Here is a 16,757-nt window from a genome sequence, read left to right on the forward strand (position 1 = left end):
TTACCACTGAAAAAGAGAAAGTTCAAAGTCAGTGCCTGGTAAGTGAGATGCTACCCCCTTTCAGTACACCACTGCACTGAGGCTCCTGCAGAAGTGTTGCAGGCATTGTTGAGTTCTACTGGAGGAGCAGAAAAGCAACCCTTTTGAAGACACATAGTAACTCCTCATTTGTTTCTCATGATCATTCGAGATCACGTTTTCTCTCGTGTTTGTGTGGTGTGTACATGCTTAGTGATCATGGGGAGGTGACAGAATTCCTTGGTGTGTGCTCTTCCCTTTCCCTCTTATTCTTATTGCCTTGGGAGTTTGCTCTAAGACAGGTTGTGTTGTTCAATGTTTCCTAAACTTACTCATCTGCTAGTTTCTTTCTGTACATTGTATTACTCATATGCCCCCTGAAGCCTGGATTTTTATATGGGTTTAGGTATCCATATCAGTTCCTCAATCCTGAAAGGCAAGCAGTTCAAAAGCCCTGACATTCCTTAAGTTCCACATTTCACAGAATTTTTGTTAGTGATATGAAAATATAAGACTGTGAAATCTTTGGGCTTTGACTTTGTAGTAGAGAACATGTCTACATGATCTTGGCCTTGGATCACTGATGAAATTTCAGGAAGAAAGAGAAAATGAGAAAGAGTAAGTGGAAGAGAGAAAGAGAATAGAGAGTGAGACAGAGCACAAAACAAAGAAAAGAGACAGAGACAAAAACAAAGAGAGGTTGAGCGAGACAGATAGGGTGAGATGCTCCAACACTGCTTAGCACAGGTCAAAGCAAACTCACTACAGCTAAAGTGTTAGAGAATGTCTCAGCAGACATTCGGAATATGGGAGGAAGTCTTTCTCCAGAACAGATTCAGAGTTCCATTTCTCTGGACACTAGCTTCAACTCAGGGGAAACTTAGTGGTACACAACAGAAATAAATTCTTGATGTCATCTAGAATTACGAGAGCTAGATTAGGAGGGAGGTGATTTAGGAGCATGGGCCTGATTGGCCTTGGCAGTGAAATGTGTTCCTGTGGTGTGGTCCTTGGACATGTCTTCATAAAGCTTGGATGTCACTCACTGTCCTGCATTCTCTCTCATTATAGAGACTGCATTTAGGGATGGTGAGCCTGAGCCAAAGCTAATGTGTCAGGACTCCCATTCTTCCTCTGTGTGGCCATCCACTTCTGAAAGGTAGAGCTGTGTCTCCTCTGAGGGCTGATGTCACACCTCCCCTCCTAGCTTTACTCACTTTGAAGGCTGGTGTCTGGCATGCTTTGAGCAGCTGTGGGACAGTAGATGGCAGAGGTGGAGAAAGGTGTTTGGATGTTCATTGGCTGAATCTCCTTTAGTGCCATCACCATCTCTGGGTGCAGAGAGGAGGCCTGATTCCCAGAGCAGGGCACAGACCATAGGCACTGCCAGAGTTCTTCGGCCACCGGGGGTCCCAGGCTGTTCTGGTCATTGTAATAGGCCTGACTTCCATCCCGGTAGCAAGGTGCCAGGATATATCGCTGATCTGGTCCATTTGATGCTGTTGCCTGTACAAGGCAGGCAGATAATGTTGGATAGGATGCGACTAGGGCATTGGGATGGAAAATATTATCACAGTGGACTGTCACAGACTGAAACGAGAGGGTGGTATTCTGGTCAATGATAGTTACACGGGTGTCCAGGAACAGAGCTTTCCCTTCTGGTGGTACTTTCTCTGAGATCCCAGTGGAGAACAACTGGATAGGAAAATGCCGAAGTAGAGATCTGGTTCTGGTCAGTCAGCTCAGTCAGTGTGGTCGTGCCAGCTCATTGGTAAAAACAGGCACTGTCTGTGAGCTGTTGGCAACATGTGCTGAAGTCTAATGACAGGAGCCATGCTGAGCTCACAGCTGGGGTGGAGACCCCATAGAAATTGTACACACTTCCTGCTGAGGGTGTGACATTCCTCAGCACAGGCACAGAGGGCCACAGAGCACATTCTGTCCCAATGAAAGGTGCACTTTGGCAATTTTCAGTAGGAAGCAAGAAGAGAGTTGGAAAAATTTGAGATGGAAGCTTTGTAGCTTCCTGTGAGGGACTGTGTAATCTCCAGGATGTACTGTGTGGGAGAGTCTAGCACTTATGTTCCCTTACATATCCCAAACAAATAAGTTAAGAATGATCCTTGGTACTAGGTAGGATGACAATCATTTGATGAACTGTCTGCTTTTTCTGTGTGGGCATGAAAATCCTAGTTAATCTGTTTTAACCCTTACTCAGATCTAGACACCACCCTTCTTTGTCCTGATTGTATATTATAATGCCTATCAGGACATTTCCTCACAAATATATCCTACAAGAGAAGTTTTAACTCGGAGAACACCCTTAGGCATCTTCCATACCTGGGACTTTGTCCTGTTCTGTGCAGATCTTACAGTATAAAGTGACTTAGGGTCTCTTTGCGTAGATCAGTCTGGCTTTGAAATCACATAGAAAGGCCTGCTTCTGCCTCTAAAGTGCTTGTGCTGGAGTCCCTGCCCATGTCCACCAGGCTATTCCCTATTTTATTGAATTTGTTCATGAATGGTGTGTAACAAATGAGTACTGATTTTAGGTAATTAACCCTTCTGTGTCTCTGTCTCTGTCTCTCTCTTTCCCCTTTGCATTTCTTGTATAATTATCTCTTTTCTTAAACTTTTAAGTAATATGCAAATGTGATTTCAGAAATACAATGTGCTGACAAAATTTCTTGTTTGCACCAGTTTAGTGTGTCCTCTTGCGATTGCTAATGTTTTCTGGGGTTCATTTCTGAATAAGATTGTTTCTCAATTTAATATCTGTTGATTAAATTGTTTTATTAACAGCTCCTCAGTAACTGTTAATTTCTTATATCTCTTCTAAGGCAGAATCCTTGAGAGAATTTCCCCCTAACAACAGCCTGTCAGTTGCCATGGTCAGACTCTGACTGGACTTCGCAGCCCCAGTTGATACTATCCAACACCACCAGTGCACATGAGACATGGGGAACTGGGCAGAAGGTGGGCTGGATGGAGTAAGAGCCAGGGACCAGATCAAGTCATTCTCTTCTATATGTGCCAGGGAACCTTCGTACAGACTAATCTGAACTGTATGGTTGGTTAAACATGGCTTGGGAAATGACAATGCCTTTTCCCTTTTGATTATAATCTGTGGTCATCTTCAACATTGTGTTCTAAAATACCATTGTGGACCACTAGAGTCCTCTCTGTAGTGTGCCTTCTTATATTTGTATACTTTCTAAACCCATACTGTGTTTGCCCTCTTCCCTGACTTCCTGTGAGTCTGTCCTTCCAGCAACACCGGCAGTATTTCTTCCAGTACAACAGCTGCCTTCTCACATTCCACAGTCCTCTTATTCTCTTCCACTCTCCATGTTTAATCTAGGGATGTCCAAGTAACTCCACAACATGGCAGTCATTGTTTTGTTCATAGTCAATATTCATTTGGTGAACATGGAGAGAGGTCAGTGCAGAACTTGAACTGACCTTCATCCCATCCAGTTCTCTCTCTATGTTGTGATTATAGTTGTGTGCCACCATTTGTGGTGTGAGCAGTACTTTTAGAGTAGCCCTGAATTTTAAACTGAGATTTAATCAGTAGTGGGGGGACACTGTCTCATCAATGGCACGGAGTGCTAGATCTCTGCTCACCTTGTTCATGTTCCTGTGTCTCTGTAGTTTAATACCGTCCAAAAGGGCCTGATTTTATTCCCTGTTCACTTTCCTCTGAAAACCCAACAGTACAGAACCCAAGCATAGTGACACTGTTCACTCATGAAGTGGATGAAAAAAACTTGAGAATAAGCTCTCTGTCTAAAATCACCTACTTAGTAAGAACCAAAGCTAAATGTGACATTCAAATCTACATATCTATATCAACACCAATAGTATCTACATTCAACAAAGTTTTAAAAGTATAGTAAAAGTCAGTGAAGAAGATCAAAAGACATATTTTAAAGTCTCTATCCTTACCTGACATGGTCAGGAGGAGAGGATCAGCAATCCAAAGTACAATGGAGCAAGATAATTTGTCGGCCTTGTCTGATCAGCTGACCTTAGTGGCAAGTGTGTCCAGTATCAGAGAGCACATCACTGTGACCTGTGATGATCCAAATTTGTTTACAGTCATCACCATGGAAACACCAAGGTTCTCCCAGGTGCTGATAGGGTTTGTGGGAGAATGATGTCATAAATGAGGCAACAGCCAATGGGAAGGTCCGATTTCTAAATAGAAGATGGGATTGGTTGGAGAAGATGCCAGGAGATCAACAGTAGACATGGTGACTGAGGTGTGAGCTACTGAAAGAAGCAATCATGGCATGGGAGTGCCACTTCTCATGGTGTTTAGCCTAGGCTATCATGGCAGTGCTCTTATAAGGTTCATTGATGTAGCAGTGTGTAATGTGCACATGAAGGGTCACTTTCCAACAGAGAGTGTCCCATCAGCCTACACTTACATACAGTGAGTAGTCTTGGGCAGGAGGGAGAACTGCTATGTTGAGGGAACTCATGTGATAGGCCATTCCAGTTCATCTGACTTTTGTGCCATCAGCATCTGTCCATGACCCAAAGAAGAGATCAAAGTGTTCCTTTGTGACTGTGTCCAAGGTCAGGGCTTAGTGTGCTGCATGCACCTGGAAGATGAATTCTAAGACACTTGTCTTTGTGTTTCTTCTCTCCCAGTCCCTTTTATTCTGTGTAGACCCACACTGGACTGACAATTGTATTGTATACTTTCATCCCTTCTTTGTATGTTTTCCTTCTTGGACCAGCCTGACCCTTCATTGTTACACTCATGGGCAATGTCACTTTGAACTTCCAGATCAATGGTCCTCTATGCATCATGAAGATGCTCGTATTTGGATGCTGCTGGTAGTCGAGCAAATTAATGGGTGATGGTGAGCATGGATACAACTGTTCCCTTTTCCAATCTCTTGTTACTGTTGTGCTGCCCAGACTCAGCTACTCTGAATGTTTTTTTAAAATTTATTAGATTTTAAAAAGTTATTAAACCAAATTCCCTCTTTCTGCCTTCCTCCCAATTTCTCTTCAAAGCCTCTCATGCCAACCCCATCCATTCCTCAGAGAGGGTAATGCACATTGGTTTGGGGGAAGTTCCAAGGCCCTCCCTGCTATATCCAGGCTGATCAAGGAATACATCCAAAGAGAAAAGAATCCCCAAATCCCGTACATACAGTGGGGATACATTCTGGTGCCACTGCCAGTGGCCCCAGAGTCTGCCCCAGCGACTCAACTGTCAACCACATTCAGAGGGACTAGTTTGGTCCCATTCCTTTTCCTTCCCAGTTCAGTTGGAGTTGGTGATCTTCCATCAGCTCATGTAAACTGTTTCAGTGGGTGAACCCATCATGGTCTTGATCTCCTTGCTCATATTCTCATTTTTTCCACTCTTCAACTGGGCTTTGGGAGCTCAGCTCTGTCCTCCATCCTCCAATGTATATCTTTTCCTCCATTTCCATCAGTTGCTGGATCAAGTTTCTATGGTGGCATTTAAGATATTCATCAGTCTTACTACAGGACAAGTGAAGATTGGCCCCCTTCTCTCTTGCTTAGGGTCTTAGCCAGTTTCATCCTTGTGAATTCCTGGGGATTTCTCTAAAGCCAGGTTTCTGCTAATCCTATAATGGCTCCCTCAATCACGCTATCTCTTTTCTTGCTTTCATCTCTGTCCTTTCTCCATTTCGACTATCCCATTCCCTCAAGTTCTCCTCAACCAGCCCTTCCTCCCCTTCTTTTCCCTTTCTACCCTCTCCTCTCTCCCCACCCCATGCTCCCAATATTGTCAGGAGATTTTTGTCTGTTTCCAATTTCCAAATGGATCTATATATGCTTTTCTTTGGGTTCACCTCATTACTTAGCTACTCTATGATTATGAACTATATATAGGCTCAATGTCCTCTGTTCATGACTAGTATCCATGTATGAGTGAATGCATACCATATTCATCTGTTTGGGTCTTGGTTACCTCACACAGGATAGTGTTTTCTAATTCCAACCATTTGCATGCAAAATTCAATTTGTCATTGTATTTTAGCACTGAGTAGTACTCAAATGTGTAAATGTGCCACATTTTCTTTATCCATTCTTTAGTTCAAGGGTGTCTAGGTTGTTTCCAGTTTCTTGCTATTGCAAATAATGCTGCTATGAACATCGTTGAAAAGATGCTTCTGTAATATGATTGAGCATCTTTTGGGTATATGCCCAAGAGAGGTACCTGCGTCCTCAGGTAGGTTGATCCATAATTTTCTGAGAAACCACCATACTTTTAACTATATTGACGTCTTATTTAATATGTGAAAATTGCAGGCACAGATGTGAAAACTCTTCAGACTTTTATATTTTAAATGTAGGGTTCCTTCTTTTGTATGCATTTTAAAATTCTTGTGTTCAGTGAAAGTTTAGATTTATGCCTATCTGGACTTTTCACTAGGAATATACAGTTTTGTTGATTTTGAAAAAGTAAGATGCTTAGTCAGAGAGAGAGAGAGAGAGAGAGAGAGAGAGAGAGAGAGAGAGAGAGAGAGAGAGAAAGACAGAGAGAGAGAAGAGAGGCTAAGCATTTAAGCCTTAAATATGCATTTTATTTAAGAAAAATTACAAGGCTATGAAACCTGGTATTTCATAAGTTATTTGATCCCAGGATAACAGTGATTTACACCCTGACAATACCTCTGTATTTGCATATATATGTCAATATTCTATTCCTAGATTTCACATTACTTATGCAATTTTCATGACCGGTTCCAAAAAAGGAATTGGCACCCCCTGCTTTGAAAGTGATATTGCTATAAGAATTCTGTGTGTGGATTACTAGGGAAGCCAGTTGTGTGCAGCCTTACTCTAGGGTGATCTCCTAGGGTTACTAGTTTGGCCTGTGTTGTGTCTCTTTTCTTCTTTCTTGCTGTCACTAATGTTTTATCAGTTTTCTCTTTTATTAAATATATCCTGTCACAGCACAGGTTATTAATAATCCTTGCAGTGTAAGAAACTAAAAATTGGCTGAAATTTAAATGCATCTAAAGTATATATTTGGAAATATAATCAATTATACCTGATGGGGAAAATGGAAAATGATCCTGGAGGCAGTTTTGCTGTGCTCCTGCATTCACAGTGGTGTCGCAGCTTTCACACAGCACCTCCTTTACACCAAGCTAGTGTGCTAGCACACAGCCCCATGTTCTGCTCAATAGAACTGTTCCTTCATGCAGAGGGTTTCATGATTTTTATTGCTGGAAAATCTCTGCGAAAAGAATATCCTTTTTCATAGGAGAGCAGACTGCCCCTGGATGTTCCCTGAGATTCCTCATGAAATCACACTTGTCAGATAATGTGACCAATTCCCAGTGGCAAGTACTGAAAGAGTGAAAGTTTAGACCGTTCAGAAAAATATGGTTCTCCTGTAGCAGTGTAGACCTCAGTGAGAAGAACATCACTGGGACTGTGTTATTGAGAAGTCTGTGTAGACAAAAAAATGAGAGATGAATAGATACATGGAAAGAATGCTGATAGATAGGTAGATTGATGGAGATATAAAAAGAAATATGTTCTGATTTCATTTCCTTTCATTTCTGTTTCGTTTAAATTTTTAAACTGTAGTTTCTTAATTTCCTCTTATTCAAAAGAACTCGATTTTAACTAACTATACTGACTTTAGATTTCCCCACCTCTATTACTTTCATTTCATTCTTGATTCCCTACCTCTCAACATCTACTCCTTTTCTCTCTCTCTTTAGAAAAAAAGGTTTCAAGATATAATAACCAAATATGACAAAAAATAAAATAAGATGAAGAAACAGGCATTGTCAGCAGTCAGTCCAGCCTTCAAGTGAAACAAAAGTACTGTCAGAAAAAAGAATCTGAGTTGAGTCGCAGTTGTAAATACATGCAGCTAAGTCAATACATTCAGTTAAGTCTTGTGATTTTAGGTCAGTAGCAAGAATCACCTTGGCCTACACATGGACTCTTCATCAGATCATGCTGGGAAACCTGGTGATCCACATGTACAGAAAGAATCTTGATTGTTCTTAGATTGTTGAAGCATATCTGTAGTCCCAGCACGCTTGAGACAGGGACTCAGAAACAGAGGAAGCGGCAGGGGCAGAGGCTGGCAGATCACTGAGTTCAAGGCTCACCTGGACTATGATGTTAGAACTAGGACATACAGGGCTTTGGAGAGAACTCTGTGTCAGGAAACTAAAAGAAGTTGAATAAGTAAATGAGTTCTATTCTCTGTGTGTCACCCTGTAAATAGTCAATGCCACTTCCCCAGAGCTCAAAGCTCAATAAACTCTTGTAATAATAGAGCAGAGAGCAGCAGAAAGAGTTGAAAAAATTCAGGAGAGGCCAGTTTTCTTCTCTCGCTTCCCCCACAAGAGGTGAAAGTCCTTCATGGACTGCCGCATGTACATGCTGGGGTGGGTTTGAGGCTTTTTAAAGCTGTGGTGGCTGAGCACAGGTGGATCCCTCCTCCTTTTGGTCCTGGGATGGTGTGCTTCTCTTCCGACTCGACTCTTCCTAAACTGCTTCAGCTCCTCTGTTTTCTTGAAGTTGTTTTCCCTGGTCCTCTTGGTTTGTCTTGCCCAGGAGCCCCAGCTGATTCCCTCCTGATGACTATGGAGTCTTTGGATAAGGATGTGTGCATCTCTGAATATGTTTAATACATTGAGTTATTTGAAAAATTGCGGAAGGTGAATATCTGGCCCCGGTGTAGACGTGTCAGTATAGCCTATGCTGGAGTCCATCACAGTCTGCTTGCCCTAGGCTCATGATGACTAAGGTGATGCTTCACCAGGAGACATGGTCAAAAGCAAGCTTCCGCCTCAGGGTGTTAGTGTCAGTAGAGTGCAACGTGTGCTGCAAGTTGGGGTGTGCTAAAGGGAGAAGTGATGGGACGAGGTTTCCTTTGTGCCCTTAAGGAATCCATAAGCACTGATAGATTGGCTGCCATCTCATTCAAATTGTTTTCCCTTTTTTCCTCTATGATTAGAGCTGTTGGAAAAGCCAGGAATCCTGGAGATCTTTGGATGGGGTCAGTCAATGACCTGTCCCTATCAACAGGTGGTGTCCTCATCTGGGAATCTGAGGTGGATACTAGCAATATTTTGGATCACAGCTGATGGAGTGTCTGGCCTGAGGTATCAGTCCCAGGGACATCTTTTCCACCACTGAAAAAGAGTCAAGGAAGAAGTTAGTGGCTGGTAAGTGAGATGCTCCCCTCCTTCTGTGCCCTCTGCACTTAGGCCCCTACAGTGACGGGGAAGGCGTTTCTATGATCTCTGCTTGAGTAGCAATTTTTCAGAACAATGAATCCATGTTGAATTATGGTTGTAAATGCATGAAGTCCAGCCTCTGGGACTTTGGTAGCTATCAAAAATGTACTGTTGCTTACACATTTCCTTTTCTAATCATGGTGAGAAAACTGGTGATCCACATATACAGAAAGTTGCTTTTACCAGGGATTTTGGTGCATTACTTTAGTCCCAGCACTCTTGAGGCAGGGATACAGGTAAAGGCATTACAAGAGGCAGTGTCAGGCAGATCTTTGTTATTTCAAAGCTATCCTGATTTGTGAGGTCAGTTCCTGAATATTCAGGGATATGGAGAGAGACACTGTCTCAAGAAACTAAACTCATATATGAATTAATTCTATTTGTTATGTGTCACCCCATAAAAGGTTAATGCCATATGCCACAGAGGAAAATGTGTAACAAATCCTGAAATGATTAGAGCATAGAAAAGCCCTACCCATGCTGGGCCTGCTGGGCCCATACAGCATACCATATAGCAGTCCAGGAAAAAGCAGTTTCTTACCCAAATGGCTAGCCTTGTCACATTGAAGGCAAATTTCATAACAATTTTTTTCAATGCCCATCAACCTCTTTGAAGTAATTGGTGCTACCAGAAGCAGACATGTCTCATTGTCAAAAATAGTCTAAGTTCTTAATACATTTTAAATGCCATATTCTGTATGTCTTTGAAAGGTTTGAAGAACAGCTATCTTTCTGAAATATATTTCTATATAACTAGAAAATCTAATTAGCTTGACTACAAGCTTAGTTATTATAAATGACTTCCAATTAATCTGCAATTTTTAATTATACATTACATTTTAAAATGAGCTGTACACACATGCAATACCTCAAATAAGAGTAAAAATACACCCAAAGCATAATAAAATCAACCAACACTGTATCAATAAACCTAAGTCCATACCAATGTAAAGTATTCATGTCTATATCATATCCCCCTTTAAATGAAAACAAATATTTATAAGCAATCATTTTGGGAATTTGGGCATAGTTTTTTAGACAACTTACTGCGATTGTTGGGCAAAGTATTCTTAGGGTTCCTGGGGATATTCATGGGGTCTTGTTCCATCAAACCACATTAGCCTGGAAGAAATCCACGGGATCTCATCTTCTGTGGAAACAAAAGCATAATCTCTTTTCCAAAGTACCGTATCCTTAGACTCAAAATTTGAAGTCAAGATACCTTTGTGTTGGTTTAACTTAGCAGCCCCAAGAACCAAATGTCCCTCTGACATCAACAAATTAAAAAAAACGCAATAATACACATAATCCACACTCTGTGTATTTTCCATCTTTATGTGGCTTTTTTCTCTATTACTTTAGTCCATGACTGTCTTACTCTTTTATATTTATTGTCTATATTCTTTTTCTTCTCTCTCCCAAGCCTACATAAAATTTAAAATATATACTGTGATCTGTTCAGTGGTTTATTTCTTTCTGAATCTGTCTTTATTGCATATTATAATCATTTTTGGACCAGGAGCACTTTTAAAGTTGTAAGCATCTGGTGGTCAGCATCTGGATAAGAGCTGCACCAGGTGCTGGCTCTGCCTCTCTTGGCCTTTTAACAAGCCAGAGATACATTCACTGCCAGCTCTGGGTGGGAGCTTTGCTCCCCATCTCAACTCTGTGAAGCACTGTGCAATACATAAACCCTTTTTGTCTGAGTAAAAGCTAAATCTGCCATGAAGCATGCTGTGTGACCTAGAAATGTCTCCATGTATGGTGGCAGGAATCTGTCATGCTTTTCTGCCTGTGCATGCCTAGGAGACCCAATGCAACTGCTTGCCAAAACATGGGTGCTGAGCGGCAGGCATGCTGTCAGTTACTTTCCTCCTAACAGCAAGTGGGGATACAAGCACCTGAACTAAAGGTTGTGACTGGCCACAAGGGTTAGCCCCAAACATATGGGTGCCATTTTGTAGGTAGAGACTGCTCATTTGTTCCCGACCACCCACACTCAAACAAAAACTATGTTAATTACAACACTACTTGTCTGATTAGCTCAGGCTTCTTTTAAAGTAACTTTTATATCTTAAATTAACCCATTTATATTAATCTGTGTATCAGCATGAGGTGGTGGACAGGCTGCTGACTGTTCATAGATGTATCTTGGGAGCCTCAGGGGCAGGGACCTCTCTTTGGAGTTCACAACATAGCAAGCAGCTACAGACTGTGTGGCTCCCCAGTCAAGTGGAACCTGGAAGCCTCAAGGAAAGGATAGGATATATCTCTATCTCTATCTGTATCTGTATCTGTCTGTCTGTCTGTCTGTCTGTCTGTCTATCTATCTATCTATCTATCTATCTATCTATCTATCTATCTATACCGTAGGAATACAACACACAACTTTCAGGTGGTCTTCTTTGGTGAAGACATGCTTGGTCTCCTGCAGGAGGATTCCTGTGACCCCCACATAGGAGGGGCACTTGGATTTCGTCACTGCAAAGGAGAAAAGCAGATGAGGGTAAGGCCTGGGTATTGCCATCAGTCACAGCTTGGCCTCAGGGACTAGGAAGCCTGGTCCTTTTAAGCTGAGGAAGAGAAGGCCAAGAGGATAGTGGCTCTGTAGCTGGGCAATGACCAAGCCAGCAAGAGCCCAGGATTCCCAACTCTTTGTCCTGGGCTTTGCAATCTCTAGGCTGTTCTTTGGTGTCCTTTTGGCTTTGGGCAAGGTTCTGGAGCCAAGAGGCCATACACAGAAAGAACTAAGTCCAGTCGTGTTGCTTTGATGGAGCAAGTGCCATGGGCAGGACATCCATCATTCACTTTTGACTCTCCTGAACTTTTCCTTGAATGCAGTCCTCCTACAGAGCTGCCCAGAAGTGACAGGTGAGTCACCTCACAGGTCAGAAACACGAGCTTGGAATTTCCAGTGTTCAGTAAACCAGAGCTGGGCTCAAGGCTGAGAGTGAGCACGAGGGAGCACCCGAGACTGCGTGGAAGCCCTAGGTGCCCTGACGACAACGTGACCAAGGCCAAGTGCACTCCCCTCCTTGAACCTCAATTTCTTCCCTGGCAGAACCTTTTCAGGGCTAAACTTCTGCTCTCGAGAAGGGACGAGGGGCCCTTTGCCTTGATGTCCTTCCTCCTGACCAGTTGTAGGCATGACGGAGGAGCCCCTGGCTCGGAGCAGGAGAGCATCTGAAGGTGGTGATGTAGCCTCAGCCATAACAACCCAGGTGCTGTTCACACAATCTCCTTTTCCCAAGAGAAATGCACAAATGAACAACAGTCTTGTTTAACCCACTGTTACAGGAGGTGCAGGGTGCCAGGCAGGCTCTTGTGTAAGGTGGCAGGATTGTCTGGAAGGGAGGGTAAAGGACCAAGAGCTTTTCTCTGGGGTTATCATTTGTCTTGGTGCCCATTTATACAAAGCCAGGATCAGAGTCAAGAACACCAGGCTCGAATCTGAAACAGGCACTTCCTGCAAGGACTCCAGGGAGGCAGCCTGAGGGCAAAGTGATACTCTCTTGTCTTCTGGGACTTGGAAGGCTATGTTGCTATAGAGTGTTATATAAAGTCTATAAATAATGGCTGTAAACACAAGTCAGTACTATCTCAAAGGAGACATCCTCCCTCAAGACAGTGACACATTCCTTTCACAAACTTCTGAAAGGCAGGACCTCTCCTTGGCAGTAACCTTTGAATGGGTGATTCTGTCTGTGATGTTAAAGGGTATAGCAAAATACATTTTAAAGAATATCAGTTCCTATTTTCTAGAAAGCCAAAAGACAAACATCCTGTTGCCATGGGTAACAGACTCACTTACTAGTGAGACTAGGGGAGACACTAGCTAAATGATCAAAGTCCTCAGTCTCACCAAAGCCTTCCTTTTAGGGGCCAATCCAAGACACAAAAAAAATTGGTAGGGGACGCTGCCCTCTTGTGGCAGATGGCAGCGAAGCACCCGAGACTAAACAGCTGCCCATGATAAATCACAGCCCGGGAACGAATAGAAAAATAGATTACTTCTGTTAGGAATGAGTATAATATCCAAGGCTTTTCTAACTATGACAATAACTACACTTATTTATTGGGTTAGTATGAAAAGGCAAAGCTTCCTTGGATGATCTTTTGTTTTACTCTGCATTGTTGAGGGGTTAACCTCAGTGACGCTCTGATGACGTCTCATTCTAAAGGGCCTCATTCTTCTTTCCCTTTCTTCGTTTTGTTCTGTAGTTTTCAGTCACCAGGACTCTTTTTTGTTAAATTTCCGCTAGAAAAATCCATTGTGCCAAAGAAACAATGCACAGTACACAAATAGACTTGCTTCAGCCGGCAACAGTGGACTGAGACCAGTTTTCGGAGATGGTGCCTTGCCTGTTACCATTCAAGGCTTTTGTCCTCTGAGGTGCATGCTCCTTATGTTTAGCTCCAGTCTAGGAAGGGGCGAGCTAAGCAGGCTCATTTTGTGTCGGGAAGAGTCTGTTTTTGTTTGTTTGTTTGTTTGTTTTGTTTTATTTTTAGCTTTTTTAAATTGATTTTTATTGAGCCCTACATTTTTCTCTGCTCCCCTCCCTGCCTCTCTCCTCTCCCATCCAATCCTCCCCCAAGGTCCCCCTGCTCCCAATTTACTCAGGAGATCTTATCTTTTTCTACTTCCCATGTAGATTATATCTATGTAAGTCTCTCTTAGTGTCCTCATTGTTCTCCAAGTTCTCTGGGATTGTGGTTTGTAGGCTGGTTTTTTTTTTTTTGCTTTATGTTTAAAAACCACCTATGAGTGAGTACATGTGATAATTATCTTTCTGTGTCTGGGGTTATCTCACTCAAAATAATGTTTTCCAGTTCCATTCATTTGTCTCCAAAATTCAAGATGTTATTTTTTTCTGCTGTGTAGTACTCCATTGTATAAATGTATTACATTTTCCTTATCCATTCTTTGATTGAGGGGCATTTAGGTTGTTTCCAGGTTCTGGCTATGACAAACAATGCTGCTATAAACATAATTGAGCACTTGTCCTTGTGGCACAATTGAGCATCCATTGAATATATACCCAAAAGTGGTATTGCTGGGTCTTGATGAAGGCTGCTTCCTAATTTTCTGAAAAATCACCACACTGACATTCAAAGGGGCTGTACCAGTTTACACTCCCACCAGTGTTGAAAGAAACAGCAGGCTGCTTCCAGCCGGCTGCCTGGCTAGCTTTACCCGAAATCCGCCACTCTGTAGAAGGAGCGGTGGGCCGCCTTCCCGCCGCCTGGCTCCCGGCTAGTTTACATCTGAAATAATTACACGGAAACTGTATTCATTTAAAACACTTCCTGGCCCATTATTTGTAGCTTCTTATTGGCTAACTCTCACATCTTGACTTCAACCCATTTCTAATAATCTGTATGTCACCACAAGCTCGTGGCTTACCCGAAAAGATTCAGCATGTCTGACCTGGCAGCTTCATGGCGGGCAGCTCTCTGCCTCTGCTTTGTTTCTCCCAGAATTCAGTTCTGTCTTCCTTGCCTACCTGTGTTCTGACCTATCAGGCCAGGCAGTTTTCTTTATTAATTAACCAATGAAAGCAACTGATAGATAGAAGACTCTCCTACATCACACCAGCAATGCAGAAGTGTTCCCTTTCCCCCACAACATTTTCAGCGTAAGTTGTCATCAGTGTTTTTGATCTTGGCCATTCTTACAGGTGTAAGATGGAATCTCAGAGTTGTTTTGATTTGCATTTCTCTGATGACTAAGGATATTGAACATTTCCTTAAGTGTCTTTCAGCCATTTTAGATTCCTCTGTTGAGAGTTCTCTGTTTATGTCTGTACTCCATTTTTTTAAATTGGATTATGTGTTCTTTTGGTGTCCAATTTCTTGAGTTCTTTGTATATTTTGAAGATCAGACCTCTGTCTTACGTGGGGTTAGTGAAGATCTTTTCCCATTCTGTAGGCTGTCATTTTGTCTTGTTGACCATGTCCTTTGCTTTACAGAAGCTTTTCAGTTTCAGGAGGTCTTATGTATTAATTATTTCTCTCAGTGTCTGTGCTGTTGGGGTTATATTTATGATGTGGTCTCCTGTGCCAATGTGTCCAAGTGTACTTCCCACTTTCTCTTCTATAGCTTCAGTAAAGCTGGGTTTGTGTTGAGGTCTTTGTTTCATTTGTACTTGGGTTTTGTGCATGGTGATAGATATGAATCTATTTTTATTCTTCTGCATGTTGATATCCAGTTATGCCAGTATCATTTGTCAAATATGCTTTCTTTTTTCCATTTGATATTTTTTTTTGCTTCTTTGCCAAACAATCTTGTACAATGAAAGAACTTCTAGAGGCATCACAATCCTTGACTTCAAACTCTACTACAGAGCTCCAGTACTGAAAGCAGCCTGGTATTGGCATAAGAACAGACAGGAGGACCAATGGAACCGAATAGAAGACCTGGATATTAATTCACACACCTTTGAACACCTGATTTTTGACAAAGAAGCATAAAATATCAAATGGAGTCTGTTTTTGTACCGTCCTCCATTTGCATCGGTCCATGGCTGGAACAGGCAGGTTATGGGTCAGGATTAATGAAGTATAGTGAGTCAGGCTGTCATGGAGAGGCCATGAGGGAGATTGGGGACTATATGATATTACTGTGTGTGAGAATGGACCACAAGATATATAACAAAACCCACTTGAAGACTTTTCACTAATAAAGAGAAAGGAAAGAGGGGGTGCCTCTCTGAAAGGCCTGTCTGAAAGAAACGTGGTGAAAAATAGCATGGGGCAAGTGTGTCCTCTTTTTAAAGGTAGTTCAACCCATGCATGTAGGGGCTGCTGTAGCCACATTACGCATGCATATAGGTTATGTGGCCACAGTGCACATAGATTACAGAGGGCATAAGGCCCTAGGGTGACTATGCAGTTTGCCTGAATGCTGATGTCCATGGGACCCCAGATGTGATAGAAATAACAACATTCGACCCTTTTCTTTATTATAAAAAGAGAGTTTATAAGGGTAGCAGGTGGGTGGGAATGGGGGCTGTTGGATCTCTGGAAACTGCTTCAAGCTGACTTGGTGGGCATCAGTCATCACTAGCAGAGTCGTCCTGAGGTGGCCATGTCTTCCCCATTGTTTGAGCTTTGTGGAATCATATGGCTGACAGCTTGGACCCCACAAGATGCTGGTGAGGCAGAAGATGAAGTTTAGAAAAATTTCCTCAAATCTTGGTAATTGAGCGAGGAGGGTCCTAAGATGAAGGGGGTATTCCCCAGGGGTCCCAAATTGAGGGGGAGGGGCTGAGACTAGGGAAAAGTCGAAGGATACTTATCTTGAGTGAATCTGATAGATTAAAGTGGGTCCAGTTGGGCTCCCTGGAGCTTAATAGAATTTTTAAATTTATAAAAGTCGTAAGTTGTTAGACACATTGAGAAGCAACCAAAGGGAATTTAAAATCTTGAGCTGGTGACTATGATAATATAGTGGTGGTATATGTTTTGTATTCT

General features: G+C 42.4%; 1 pseudogene; it reads right to left on the bottom strand.

Annotated features, from left to right (window-relative positions):
- Nucleotides 1–1,227: 1,227 nt before the first annotated feature.
- On the bottom strand, nt 1,228–3,654 carry LOC146896071 (uncharacterized protein C2orf78 homolog pseudogene; annotated as a pseudogene).
- Between the last annotated feature and the right edge of the window lie 13,103 nt (nt 3,655–16,757).

Source organism: Myodes glareolus, chromosome 1, assembly GCF_982192425.1.
Source record: "Myodes glareolus chromosome 1, mMyoGla1.1, whole genome shotgun sequence".
In the NCBI taxonomy this organism is placed as follows: Eukaryota; Metazoa; Chordata; class Mammalia; order Rodentia; family Cricetidae; genus Myodes; species Myodes glareolus.